Here is a 15,256-nt window from a genome sequence, read left to right as displayed (position 1 = left end):
AAAACCTACTAAAAATAACGTTTTCTATCCACACACATCAATGTCTGGGTATGTAGCTGACGCAAACAATTGGGTAGTTGCGTCCCCTATTTAATTATTTATTTACTCATTTGAGAATGGAGCTTCACAATTGTGTAAATTTGTCTAAATAGCTTTAATCAGTGTTACAGTGAATTTAAATTGCAAATCAATGTTACTTTACGTTATTTGAATAAAAAGGATCCTAAAGAACATAGACAGTGCGGAGAGGTGGACAGGAAAGTGGAGGGGGGAGGGTTATTTGTTGAATGTGTAACAAGTGTAAGCGTTGCGTCCAAGATTGGTGAGATTAATCGCGTGTAGTTTTCATATATTTAGTTATTAAATTCTAAGAAAATGTTTAAATGTTCGTAAAAGGTAAAACGTCCCAGAATCCTCACGAACGCAGCCAGTAGGAGACACTATCCTATAAACTGTAGAACAATGCCACTAGCCACCACCAGAGCACGCTGTGGGTAGCCATGAATGGACGTCCATAGGGGTGGCGTAATCGGGCCATTGCGTGGAGAATTCGTGGCACGTACGACGGTTCAACGGTCACGGTTCGGGGTCATCGTCCACCAAGAGGCACAGTCAGAAGCCTGGTGATCATTATAGACTACGGTCACATAGCGTTTGATAGCGTTAATACCCTAGCAACACACATGTTCTATATCAGTTTATATAACCTTTATATGACTGGATTTGGTTGTAAAGAAGTTTACTCAACATAATGATATGAATTGGTGTTACTTGGGTAGTTTGAAGGTGAAAACTAAGTGCTAAAGTGAGCTAAGTTGGAAGTTGAAGTTGAAGAAGTTGTAGAGGAAGCTGCCACATACCATTGGACAGCCAGGTAATTACCATCGCCAAGAAAACCCCGAACCAATCCAACCGTTGTCAGGTCGATAACCGCCATTTCGAATTCTCCTTCGCGCCCACAGGACCTCGCGGTTTTACCGTAACGCCAGTGAACTCAACGAATTTTCCGGAGACGACCACGCCAATCGCCGATAGTGTGTCCGAATTGCAGTTCCAGAATCTGATCCCTCAGCTACAGTGTGCGCAACCAATCCAGGCAAGTCAACTTACCCTTGTGGTTCGTTGAAACCTCGAGTCCGTCACCATACTCGAGGGGCGCACGGGACAGGTAGAGGCGTCCACCCCTGGCCCAAGAAGGTGATGCGGTACCAGAGGAAGGAGAGGAACGACGACGGCAGTGGCAGGTGAAGGGGCCCCGAAGACAAAGAAGAGTAGTGCTAGCACAAGGTAGGAGTAGAAACCTAAGGAAGTGGGAGACCGTCCGTGAAGTGAGTGTCGTCAAAACGAATAAAGTGGGAGTTTATCTTAAGTGAACTTTGAGTGTTTTCTTAATTCGCGGAATAATCACGAGCATGTGCCGACCCTGAGGCTTGGAGACGGGGGTCTCATCAGTGCTGGGAGTAACACCGCACTGGCACGTTACAAATGTTTACGGTCCATTCCAATTATGAATACTCTATGAACTGTACTTGTTAAAAACTGTAGACATCATCCTCCTCTGCTGGTGAGCATAAAGCTCAACGTTCATCGTGATTTCAAAGACACTGTAGAGAGCGTCCTTTATAGCGAATGATTTTCTCTCAACTGTCGACTGGGAACAGGCACTGCGTGACTGTGATTCTAACCTCGCGGCATCGACGACATCCAACATTCTTTTGTACGCAATCGATCAATTCGTACCTAAGAGAATCAGTCACGAACCTGTTAAACCTGCCTTGTCGAATTCAGAGCTTAAGCGATTGAAAACAAAAATAAAAGAGCATCCTCACTGCGTCCTAGCAAGAAGTACGGTCGACTTGTTTCGCGCTCCGTTGTTTTGGAAGTTTTCTCGGTATTCGCTTGATATAAATTATCAGTTTTTTCTCACTAAGTGACTCCTGGCATAGTTCCCGGTAAATTGATCGAAAAGTGAGTTTTTTTGTAGTAGAAAGTGTCATTTTCGGAACGATTAATCCGTGCTATTGGTAATTCGCGAACCAATTTGGGCATCATCGTTGCGTGGTCACGCATACGCGCTTACGCATACCCGCGCACGTATCATCATCATCGAGTGTGAGCACCCGTTTCTACATCTACATCGTTCATCAATCATCGTGCGCCTGTGTGCGCTGAGTACCGAGCCTCGATCAAGTGCACCACAACGAAGGTCATCCACGCAGCGCGTCTCTTCCAGCCATCTGTGTAAACGCCTACACATATAACGCTCGGTGGTAGTAGTATAGGATTATCAGATAAGTTTTTGTTTTTTTCTTGTTTCTTTTACTCCCCCAATAGTTAAATTTTCATTTTGTATTTCTGTGTTTGTAGTGTTTTCTGTGTATTGTGTCTGTGCGTTCAGTGGGAGAGCGTTTTGCGCTCCCACTAGTTGAACAAAATGGATGTTTTGTCAGAAGACGACATGGATGACCATTCATCTCAGAAGAATGATGATGTCATCCCTGGTTCGACGTCTCAGTCTGTTGATGGGCAGGCTGAGAAAAGCACCAGATTGCGGGCCTACCCGAATGACTCGACTGGCCCATGGGTTGTCTATTTTCAGCCCAAAAACAAACCCTTGAATGTTGTCCAGATATCTGATGATCTGACAAAGCGATTCTCTGCCGTGACCGAAATAACGAAGGTTAGGCACAACAAACTTCGTGTGACCGTCGCTAACCTGAAACAGGCCAATGAAATTGCTGTTTCCCAGTTTTTCACACTGGAATATAGGGTGTACATTCCAGCCTCTGATGTGGAGATCGAAGGCGTGGTCACTGAGGCGAGCCTGAACCCCGAGATACTGGAGAAGCAAGCGGTTGGCCGATTTAAGAACCCCTTGCTTCCTCCGGTAAAGATACTGGCCGTTCATAGAATGAAGTCAGTATCGCTCAGCGAGGGTAAAAAGAGTTTTACCCCCACAGACTCGTTTCGGGTGACCTTTTCTGGATCTGCCCTTCCTCAATACATCGAGCTGGGAAAACTTCGTCTTCCTGTGCGGTTGTTTGTACCTCGGGTCATGAACTGCCAGAATTGTAAGCGGTTGGGACATACGGCCTCCCACTGCGGCAACAAGGCACGCTGCTCCACATGCGGGGAGAAGCATGAGGATGGCGCCTGCGCAGCTACTGCACCAAAATGCGTGTACTGCAATGGAACTCCTCCTCATGCTCTCTCGTCGTGCCCGGCGTACAAACAGCTCGGGGACAAAATGAAACGCTCCCTTAAGGAACGTTCCAGGCGGTCTTTTGCAGAAATGCTTAAGACAGCCAAGCCATCGACCAACGAAACAAATCCCTTCGCTCTTTTGTCAGATGACGAGTCTGGCTCTGACTTGGCTGAGGAGGGAGTTTCTTTCAGTTTTCCGGAAGGTTCTGCCCGGAAACGAAAACGCATCCGTTCGCGGAAAGTTGCAGATCAAGAACCCCAAATCAGCTTGCCCAAATCAAGGAGTGGTGGAAAAAAGGAGACTTCTACTCCTCCTGGATTCCGCAGAACTGATTATACCCAGGATTTTCCACCTCTTCCGGGGACATCCAAAACCCCTGATGCCCCAATTTTAAGAACAGAAACCCCTTCTTCATCTGGGCTGTTCTCATTTAATGACATTGTGGACGGTATTCTCAAATACCTCAACATTTCTGATCCTCTGAAAAGCATTGTCCTCACATTGCTTCCGACTGTGAAATCCTTCTTGAAGCAATTGACTTCAAAATGGCCCCTTCTTGCAGCTATCATCTCCTTCGATGGATAATTTTCCAAACGAGGTCGGGGATTTGATCACTGTTCTACAGTGGAATTGTCGAAGTCTTATTCCGAAATTAGATTCGTTCAAGTATTTAGTCCATAACAATAATTGCGATGCATTTGCCCTCTGTGAAACATGGCTCTCTTCAGAAATTGATCTCCCTTTTTTTGATTTTAACATTATTCGATTGGATCGTGAGGATTCACGTGGAGGAGGGGTACTTTTGGGGATCAAAAAGTGCCATTCCTTCTATAGAGTGAATCTTCCCGAATTCCCCGGTATTGAAGTTGTCGCATGTCAGGCTACCATTAAAGGTAAGAGCCTTTGTATTGCTTCTGTATATATTGCTCCTAGAGTCTCTGTTAATCGCAAACAACTTTTCGACATATGTGCGGTACTTCCCGCTCCATGGTTGATCATGGGAGATTTTAACTCCCACGGTACAGGCTGGGGGGAGCTGTACGATGATAACCGTTCTACTTTGATTTATGATCTCTGCGACAACTTCAACATGACAATACTTAACAATGGAGAAGTAACACGTTTGGCTGGTCCATCCTCGAATGGTAGCAGATTAGACCTCACCTTTTGCTCCAATTCACTATCGTTGGATTGCACTTGGCATGTAATCCAGGATCCGCACGGTAGTGATCATCTGCCGATCAAAATTTCGATTTCCAGTGGGTTCAACTCGTCAGAATCCGTTAACGTCGCGTATGATCTAACCCGTAACATTGATTGGACTAAGTTCCAATCCGCGATAGACGATACAGTATCGTCAGTGGAAGAGCTTCCGCCGTTGGAGGAATATAATTTCCTCTCTAATCTCATCGTCGACAGCGCACTTCAAGCTCAAACACGACCGGTGCCGCGATCGTCTATTCGTAAGAAAACACCATCGCTCTGGTGGGATCAACAATGCACGGAGGTTTACCGTAAAAAGTCCGACGCGTTTAAACTTTTTCGGAAACGCGGAACACGCGAGCATTTCGACGCATACACATCTCTTGAACGCGAACTCAAGAGCCTCATCAAGGCCAAAAAACGGGGTTACTGGCGGCAGTTTGTAGACGGATTGTCGCGCGAAACGTCTATGAATATGCTTTGGAGTACGGCGCGAAGAATGCGTAACCGGTCTACTAACAACGAAAGCGAGGAATGCTCGGATCAATGGATTCTTAAATTCGCGCGAAAAGTGTGTCCGGATTCCGTGCCGTCGCAGTTGATTCCTCGCGAAACCGCGAATTCGGTAGACGAAATCAGTCAGCCTTTTTCAATGGTCGAACTTTCACTCGCTCTCCTTTCGTGTGGCAATTCTGCCCCGGGATCTGATAGAATCAAGTTCAACTTGCTGAAAAACCTCCCAGCCGTCGCTAAGAGGCGCATGTTGAACTTGTACAATCAGTTCTTGGAGCTCAATATTGTTCCCGACGATTGGAGACGAGTAAGGGTGATAGCCATTAAAAAGCCTGATAAACCCGCGTCGGATCACAATTCGTATCGGCCCATCGCGATGCTGTCGTGTATTCGGAAATTGATGGAGAAAATGATCCTTTTTCGCCTTGACAAATGGGTTGAGACGAACCACCTTCTTTCAGATACTCAATTTGGTTTCCGTAGGGGTAAGGGAACGAACGACTGACAGTTGGCTTTTGCTAAGAAAGAGCAAATGGCTTCTGTGTTCTTGGATATCAAGGGGGCTTTTGATTCAGTATCCGTTGAAGTTCTTTCAGAGAAACTCCGCGCTTGTGGATTGTCTCCATTAATGAATAATTTTTTGTACAATTTGCTGTCAGAAAAACATATGAGCTTTTCTCATGGAAACTCTACAGCTTTTCGATTTAGCTACATGGGTCTCCCCCAAGGCTCATGTTTAAGCCCCCTTTTGTACAATTTTTACGTTAGAGAAATTGATGTCTGTCTTAGTGACAATTGCACGTTGAGACAACTTGCAGATGACGGCGTAGTGTCTATCACAGGGCCAAAAGAGGTTGACCTGCAAGGACCCTTACAGGATACCTTGGACAATTTGTCTACTTGGGCTATTCAGCTAGGTATCGAATTCTCCACGGAGAAAACTGAGTTGGTCGTTTTTTCTAGGAAGCATAGCCCAGCACAACCGAAGCTTCAACTTTTGGGTAAACCGATCACTCATTCCATGTCTTTTAAATATCTCGGGGTCTGGTTCGATTCCAAATGCACCTGGAGATCCCACATTGAGTATCTGAGACGAAAATGCCAACTAAGGATCAATTTCCTTCGATCAATTACCGGAACGTGGTGGGGAGCCCATCCACAAGATCTTCTGACGTTGTACCGGACAACGATTTTATCGGTTTTAGAGTACGGTAGTTTTTGCTTCCAGTCGGCAGCTAAAACGCACATCATCAAGCTGGAACGGATCCAGTATCGTTGTCTTCGTATCGCGTTAGGATGCATGCACTCGACTCATACTATGAGTCTCGAAGTGCTGGCGGGCATGTTGCCACTATCCGTCCGTTTTTCAGAGTTATCTCTTAGGCTCCTCACCCGTTGCGAAGTAATGAACCCACTGGTGATCGAAAATTTTGAGAAGCTTCTGGAGCTAAATCCTCAAACATGTTTTATGACTTTGTACTACCTATATTTAACACAGGATGTCAGCCCTTCAAGAAATATTCCCAATCGTGTAATCTTCTCCGATTTCGGCAATTCAGTGAATTTTGATTTATCTATGACGCAGGAAATCCGCGGAATTCCAGAGCATCATCGTCCTATGATTGCTCCGTCATTATACGCTGCAAAGTTTGGCCATGTTGATTCTGCAAGAACGTTTTTCACAGATGGATCTCTAATAGAGGAGTCCGCTGGTTTTGGTGTATTTAATGAATTTCATAGCGCCTCTCGAAAACTTGAAGCTCCTTGTTCTGTGTATGTGGCTGAACTGGCAGCAATTCACTACACTTTGGAAACTATTGCTTCACTTCTTCCACACCACTACTTTATTTTTACGGATAGTCTCAGTTCTGTCGAGGCTATCCGTTCCATTAGGCCGGTATGGCACTTCTCGTATTTTCTCTTGAAAATACGAGAACTGCTTAGTGCTTTATCCGTGCGCTCTTTCATCATCACCTTCGCGTGGGTCCCTTCGCATTGCTCAATTTTGGGCAATGAGAAGGCGGATTCACTTGCGAAGGTGGGCGCTATGGAAGGCGACATTTATGATCGACAGATCGCCTATAGTGAATTTTTCTCTATTTATCGTCAGCAGTCGCTCGTTAGCTGGCAACATCAATGGAGTGAAGGGAGCTTGGGACGATGGCTACATTCAATTATCCCTAAGGTGTCGAAGTTTGCATGGTTCAAAGGGTTGGACTTGAGTCGAGACTTCATACGCGTGATGTCTCGTCTCATGTCCAATCACTATTGTCTAAACGCTCACTTGTTCCGTGTGGGGTTGGGAGACAGCAATCTCTGTGAATGTGGACAAGGTTACCAGGACGCTGATCACATCCTTTGGTCTTGTGCGGAGTATCGTGGAGTCAGATCACATTTTTATGATTCCCTTCAGGCTCGAGGTAGACAACCTAATGTTCCAGTTCGGGATATTTTGGCTAGACGCGATCTGGAGTTTATGAAACTCATATATGTTTACTTTAAGGATATTAACCTTAGATTGTAAGTTTGATTAACCTTGTGCTTAGTTTGTATTTTGTACGTGTGGGTTTTTTTTTCAATGTTTGTTTTCAAGATGAATAGAAATAATTTCATGCTTTAGGATTAATTAAATAGTTGTATCGTAAACCACATTTCAAACCTTCTTCTTCCCTTTTCCCATCCAAAAAATTGTAAATCTCCACTAACCTCGAGACAACCGCGAGTACTCGGTCCAGTTCCTTTAACTTTAAATTAAGACAGTAATAATGTATAACGCAAAGGATAACTCGGCTCTGTAAAGTTTATTCGATTGAGCCTGTACAAATAAAGTAATTATAAAAAATAAAAAAAAAATAAAAGAGCTGCTCTTCGTAAGCTCAGCAAATACCGAACCGATTCCACGAAAGCGAACACGAATTACAAGCGACTCAACAGCCAACTGTACCATGCACAGCAAGACCAGCTTCAGCGTCGTTTGAAATCAAATCCTAAGAACTTTTTGCGCCATGCCCAAGAAAAGGAAAGCGGACTACCCTCAAGAATGACGAACGGCGTAGTGGAAGTGGACTCTATAGTGTGTATTGCCGACTTGTTTCGCACAAAATTCAGCAGTGTTTTCAATGACGAACGACTCAGCACTCAGGATGTAATTGCTGCGTATAGTAACGTCTCTCCCTCAACCTTATCTAGCCATTTATTTTCTATCACCAGCGAAATGGTTATTTCATCCGGGAAGCAGATAAAAACTTCATCGGGTTCCGGTCCAGACGGCGTACCATCGTTAGTACTCAAACGCTGCCTGACTGCTCTCGCGACACCTCTAGCCAACGTTTTCAACCTCTCCTTGATGTCTGGGGTTTTCCCAACTTGCTGGAAAGAGTCTTTCGTGTGCCCAATCCACAAGAAAGGCTGCAAAAGGACTGTTTCAAACTACTGTGGAATAGCTTCGTTAAGTGCTACCTCCAAACTTTTTGAGTAGATTATACTCGAAAAATTGGTTCAAAGTTTTGCACACTGTATCTCGACGGATCAGCATGGCTTCATGCCTAAGCGTTCCACAACGACCAATTTATTTACGTTCACTAAGTAGAAGTAGAACGTGGCCATCAAGTAGATGCCATCTACACAGACCTCTCCGCAGCATTTGACAAAACGACGCATTTGACATTGCGTTAGCTAAATCAAGCTGTTCACGATGGCCTGCTTACTTGGCTCTATTCCTACCTGACTGGTCGAAACATGTCTGTCAAGATTGGAGACTATGTTTCTTCATCCTTCCCCGTGACCAGGGCGTCACAATATCAGCTTCAATCGACCAAATCGATGCGACGAAGAGACTGCTGCTAGGCGCCTAATACATAGGTGCCACAGTCGGAAGAAGTGTTAGTTTGTTTATTAAAATGAATCACCCATTTTGCTATGGCAAGTTTTGCTATAAGAAATGCTCCTCGTGTTTATTAGCGAAATTCACATCAAAGCTAGATTAAGTGCGTAGGAAATCAGTTTGGCACGGCATTTGTGACCAGCATACACCTTCCGGTGGTATGAAACAGGTCCAAAACAGTCCAAATCCGCAGATAAAAAATTTTGTTTTGAATTTCTGTATAGCACAATAGTGAAGTTTTCGTGAACATTAACGTCAAAGAACTCACCAACACTGGGAGGCCGTGAGTTCCTGCCCACCTGTCATAAAACCGTCTCGAGACTGCTGGATTTCTTTTTCTGTTAAAGTCGAACAGCTTTGCAGCATTCTAGAACCTCTGTCGGCGTGCACCGAGACGGTTTTATGACAGGTGGGCAGGAACTCATGGTCTCCCAGTGTTGGTGAGTTCTTTGCCGTTAATGTTCACGAAAAGTTCACTATTGTGCTATACAGAAATTCAAAACAAATTTTTTTTATCTGCGGATTTGGACTGTTTTGGACCTGTTTCATACCACCGGAAGGTGTATGCTGGTCACAAATGCCGTGCCAAACTGATTTCCTACGCAATTAATCTAGCTTTGATGTGAATTTCGCTAATAAACACGAGGAGCATTTCTTATAGCAAAACTTGCCATAACAAAATGGGCGATTCATTTTAGTAAACAAACTAACACTTCTGCCGACTGTGGCACCTATGTATTAGGCCCAGGCGAGTAAGAGAGGTGCCACAGTCGGAAAAAGTGTTAGTTTGTTTACTTAAATGAACCATGCCCATTTTTTTATGGCAAGTTTGCTATAAGAAATGCTCCTCGTGTTTATTAGCGAAATTCACATCAAAGATTGATTAATTGAGTAGGAAATTAGTTTGGCACGGCATTTGTGACCAGCATACACCTTCCGGTCGTACAAAACAGGCCAAAAACAGTTCAAATCCGCAGATAAAAATTTTTGTTTTGAATTTCTGTATGGCAAAATAGTGAACTTTTCGTGAACATTAACGGCAAAGAACTCACCAACACTGGGAGACCGTGAGCTCCTGCCCACCTGTCATTTCCCATCTTGGTATTAGGCGCCTAGGGCGTGCACAAACAAATGTTCGATCGCTTGTCTCTCTTTCTCCCGTCGCTCCATTGGTCTTCCTTTCAAGCTTCGGTGAAACGGATGAGCGAAAGAGCGGTCGACTTTGATAGTTTTCTCTTTCATGAAACACATCAACAGAGGTTTCATGACGTATATGACGGAAAATGAAATAACACATTTAAAGCATTTCTCACGTGAAAGCACGTGAAGATTACAGGTAATATTTTTAATTTATCTTCCATCCATATATTTATCTAAAAAAAAAATGATCAAAAACGGAACATAACGCATTTTAAACAAATTGAAAGATCGGTGATAGGGTGTTCGTGAAAGGGGATTGAAAGCCATAATGAGGTTCGTTTAACTAGAAAATCGACGTTAGTTACATTGAAAGCGATGAGCAAAGCAACGACGAGAAGTTCCACAGCCAGCGTTTCCTTCTAAGCGTGCTTCTTTTTCATTATTGTTATTAATGAACAAAACCTCGCACCGTTCTTGATAGCAGGTATATTTTATGCTTCAAGCTGTAAAACAAATTAATAAACACCGTGTACTATTTCATTATAAAGTCTTACTCACATTAAACAGTGCACTATTACACTGACAGTGACTCCTCTTAATTCCTCGTCCGTCTTGGTCTAATTATCTGCTACGATAGTTATGGGAACATAATTAATCTCTAGCATTAAACAATTAAGTGTTTCTAACCTACCAAAAGTAATTCACAATCATTGAGTCACTATTTCCAAAGAACTTTGCTATATCTAGCAATATTTTTAGCTGTAGTTTTAGAGTAGGATAATTAGCATTAATTAAGTTAATTATATAAGCACAACTTACTCTCACCTATTAATTTTAAGTTAATTTATAAGGTACCACATAAATAGATAAGATACCACATTATCGCAATAGGTAAACATTCCAAATTCGATTATTCTATTGTATTCTATTCTATTGATTTCAACCTGTATAGAGATCTGTATTGCACTCATCCGTTCACTCAATGCGCGCCTAGTGTTGTTTGAGCGAACCTTCGTTTCGCCCAATCGGTTACAGCGAAAGCGCCGCGGGCCGGGTTGCCGGTGCTGTGGTGGTGGCAACAATTATCATTTTTGCTGATAGTCTAGCTAGGCGTTATAGAAATGAGCCGTTGAACGCGTTTGTATGAGAGAAACAAAACTCGAGTTCATTTTAGAGCTTCAAAAATGTAGAGCCCTGCCCGTGACATCCGGCGTTCCCCTAGGTAGCCATCTTGGGCTATTTCTGTTTCTGTTGTACATGAATGACGTCAAACTATCATATGCGGACGACTTGAAACTCTACTTTGTGATAAATAAAAGGACCTAGTGATGCCATTTTCTTGCAGAAGTCTTGGAAGTCTTCACTGAGTGGTGGCGTATTAATCGCATGTCACTCAATGTCTCGAAATGCTCTGTAATTTCGTTCGCTTCTTCACCATGACTTCACCCTGACGAGCATAACTTTGGAACGTGAATTGACTATCAAGGATCTGGGAATACTGATTGTCTGCATACTACCAACATGAAACCATGCGTTTTCAAGCTATTCAACAGGAGTTCATCCGGAATTCTTTAAGGCATTTTCACTGGAATGGCCCTAGAAATCTGCCTAGCTATGAAAGCCGTTGTATGCTTATCAACTTAGAGCTTTTGGAATCGAGACGTAACGTCCTGAACAACCGCTTCTCACGAACCAACTACAGATGGAATGAGCCCATGCGGAGGATGTGTCGCATCTTTAACAGATGCTAAATGTATTTGACTTCAATGTTTCCCGTTTTAGTATTGAGTGCAATTTCAAGATTATTTTATGTTAATTTGTCTTGAATAAGTATACTGTCATTGGGGTGAATATTTTACCTGTTGACCATAACATAAATAAATAAATAAATAAACTACTGTCCAAGCAGAAGGAGTAGAGAGGTTGTGAAATATATCAAAAAACTGCTACGTATTTTATAGACAACCCCAAATCAATTGATATACAGTAAAATTTCCCATATCGCAGATAATTATAGGGTGTCCCAATATGTCTAAGCACGATTTAAAAAAAAGCGATAACTCTGTTTACAGCAAATTCGATTTTTATTTGGTATTCATGTTCTCTTTAGTATTCTCCTACAGTTTAAAGGAGAAAATTCGAGATCCGATCAGTCGTAAGCCAAGTAGCGGATTTTTGATCTCACGCTACTCATTAGCTTCAGCACAGATGCCTTTCCAACAATTTTTGATACTTTTTCCCAGTCTTTCGCAAACTTTGTTGCGGAATCCGCTGCCTTTACATGTTTCCGCAAATATGCTTTGGTCAAGGCCCAAAAAGTTTCGATTGGCCTGGCCTGGGGACAGTTTGGCGGATTTATCTCCTTGGGTACGAATTAAACCTTGTTAACTTTATACCAGGCTACCGTATCCTTGGAGTAATGAACCGACGCCAAAACAGTACTGAAGCGTCGTGTTTGCGGATCATGGGTAACAGACGCTTGTTTAAACACTCACGCACGTAAACATCGGTTGTCATTGTCTCCTTGGTCCCAAGCGGGTTGAAAAGCATACAACACTCACAAATGGACCATAGCCTTTTTCCGAATTTTTCGCTAAAAATCGACTTATCCGTTTTGTCAACACTCGGCCATCACGAACGGTGTAGTACTGATCACCAGGAAGAGTTTTATAATCAAATCCATGGTATGATTCATCGTCCATAATGACGCACCCCGTTTTCCGCACAGCAATTCGACAGTGAGCATGCATAAGGGCGAATACGCGATGATCGATTCTCTTCATCGATTTTCTCTTTGCATTGCTACAGCTAAGCGAAACAATTTTCTAGAAATTATTCAATGCAGAGTAGTAACAAGTTGTATTGGCTATCAAAAGCAACAGCAAACGCACCGAGAAACGTTAAATCTAGCGAGTTATTAACAAAAGCGAAAATCGACGAAGAGAATCGATCATCGCGTAAAGGCCCTTATGCAGGCTCACTTTCGAATTGGACAAATAACTTCCGAGCGCTCGGTTTGACAGATGTGGCTTGTTTTTCACTCTACTTTGGCTTCTTCTGCTTCTTATACGTCTTAAGACCAATTCTTGCCTTGGCCCGCTGAACTTTACTCTTCGAGGATCCCACTTTTTTAGCCACGTCTCGAACCGGCATTTTTCTTGCCATTTTCCGGTCCAGATTTCGGTCAACAGGGTTCGGTTTACGTCCAGATTTTTGCTTGTCCTGGAAAGCTGCTTCATCACCATATTTTCAAATCGCGTTTCGAACGGCTCCGATGCTTACACCTTACAACCAACACCTTGACTCAGAGAAATGTTGAGAGAAATGCACGATCTGTTTGCGCTTTTCCGGAGAAATGTTTCGTATTGTCACGCAAATATAAAGAATCGACACTTGCGATACACGAAACTGTTGGTCGAAATGTAAACAATGATTCAGCATGATAATCAGCTGCTTAAACGTCATCTGAAACAAGTAGGGGTGTTCCAAAGTCGTGCTTAGACATTCTGGAACACCCTATAGGACCTATGAGATTTTAACGGAGTAGGGCCCATCTCTGACGTTGGGTTAGTTTGACGAGATAACATCGTGGTGTCTTTGGGAAACGAAATCACAGATTGATATTTTAGGAGGAACCGCGCGTCACGGCGAGTGATGGTGGCTTTTCGTCACATCATATCAAAACACAACTTTGCAATTTTTTGTTTGTTTTGCGTCCATTCTACCGCCGTTGGGAGTGCATACGGCAAAAATCACATCAGCAATGGGTACGTTCCTCTGGAGAGGGACTGTCGCCCGTGTCCCAATGATGCAGCTCGCACGCAGCAGAGAGAATGGAGGCCTGAAGCTGCAATTACCAGCTCTGAAATGTAAGTCACTCGCAATCAACCGACACCTACAAGAGATCGAATCCCTTCCTTTTTATAGATCCCTTCTTTTCCACGATAATCCCCGCCCAGCCATCTCAATAGATCTTCCCGACCTTAGACAAATCATATCAAACTTATCCCAAATTCCCCACCAAATCCAACAGAACCCCTCCACCGATCAAATTTACCAGTACTTCGTCCAGCAAACTGAGCTACCAAGGGTGGAACGTAACAGTCCAGCAAGTGGCTGGTCACGCATATGGCGAAACATTGCATCGAGGCAACTTACTTCAGCGCAGAGGACAAAGCTTTACTTGTTGGTGAACGAGAAGATAGAGCACCGCAAACTGCTATTCGTGATGCGGCGAGTAGATAACGAAAACTGTACGCATTGTGGCAACCGTACAGCAGAAACTCTCTCCCACAAATTTTGCGCTTGTGCTCGCGCCGGCCCGGCTTGGACGGTTCTTCAGCAGAGAATAGCTGTCATCTTGGGTGGATGGAGGCGACTCGAGTTCGAAGATTTGTTAAGACCTGCCCTATTAGGAATAAACGGCAGACATAGAGTGGCAATACTGAATATGTTTATTACATATATCTGCTTCGTTAACGATTGTAACGGTAGAATTGATTTAGCTGATTTGAACTTTAATCTTGATGTAGCAAATTGACGGTAAAACAAAAAAACTTTGTATGCTAAACTGACAAATAAAACTTCACTTTAAAAAAAAAAAAAAAAAAGAAAAATAAAATCTCCTTTTGAATACTCTGTGAATATGCGATAAATGTTCAATTAACGTAGAAATTCACGGTTTTCATCGTTGTCGTCATCGTAGTTGGCAGTACCATTCGTATATTTAAAATTAACCATCAACTGTAGAAACTATACCGATTATCGCGTATCTCTGTCGTTCATACCAAGCGAAAACTTAATTGTTTTTTTTTTTATATATCTTTATTAAGGATACTTTCAGCCCTGCGCTGGTTCGTCTCCGTGAAGGAGTCAACTTACTTAATTGTATTTTGTTGTAGAGCGTTGTGTTTTTGAGATGTTCAGTGACCCTGGAGCGATATTTTTTGCTTACAAGGCATAAAATCACGGGTTTACTTCCAATCTCATCAACAACATAATAAATCGCTATCGCCGGGTTTCGAGAGTATAAAGCGCCGTAATAATCATGAGTTGAAATGATTAAAGCATGCATTGAAACTATTTCTTACCAATTAAATCAGCGTTAGCGTTAGCGTTAGCGTTGTTATGATATACTTCGTAGATTGGATACTAGCGACACTCACGTCTCTTCTGAAATTCTCAGTTAGACTACTTTCAGGAATAATGCTGAGGAGTAAACATTGGTTCCAATCTAAACAAGAGTAACAGAAGCATGACTGTCGCTATTCCCGGCCACGCCCATCTTTACCATAACTAGGGATAGGGAAGGA

General features: G+C 43.1%; 1 protein-coding gene across 2 annotated transcripts in view; it reads left to right on the top strand.

Annotated features, from left to right (window-relative positions):
• The window catches only part of wry (weary), a 565,654-nt gene that overhangs the window by 542,528 nt on the left and 7,870 nt on the right, over positions 1–15,256 (top strand). The gene's annotated exons all lie outside the window — the stretch shown is intronic.

Source organism: Ochlerotatus camptorhynchus, unplaced genomic scaffold, assembly GCF_037179485.1.
Source record: "Ochlerotatus camptorhynchus isolate MF236.1 unplaced genomic scaffold, CSIRO-AGI_Acam_v1.1 ptg000379l, whole genome shotgun sequence".
Lineage (NCBI taxonomy): Eukaryota > Metazoa > Arthropoda > Insecta > Diptera > Culicidae > Ochlerotatus > Ochlerotatus camptorhynchus.
Note: the sequence above shows the minus strand (reverse complement) of the source record. Positions and strands in the feature narration are given on the sequence as shown.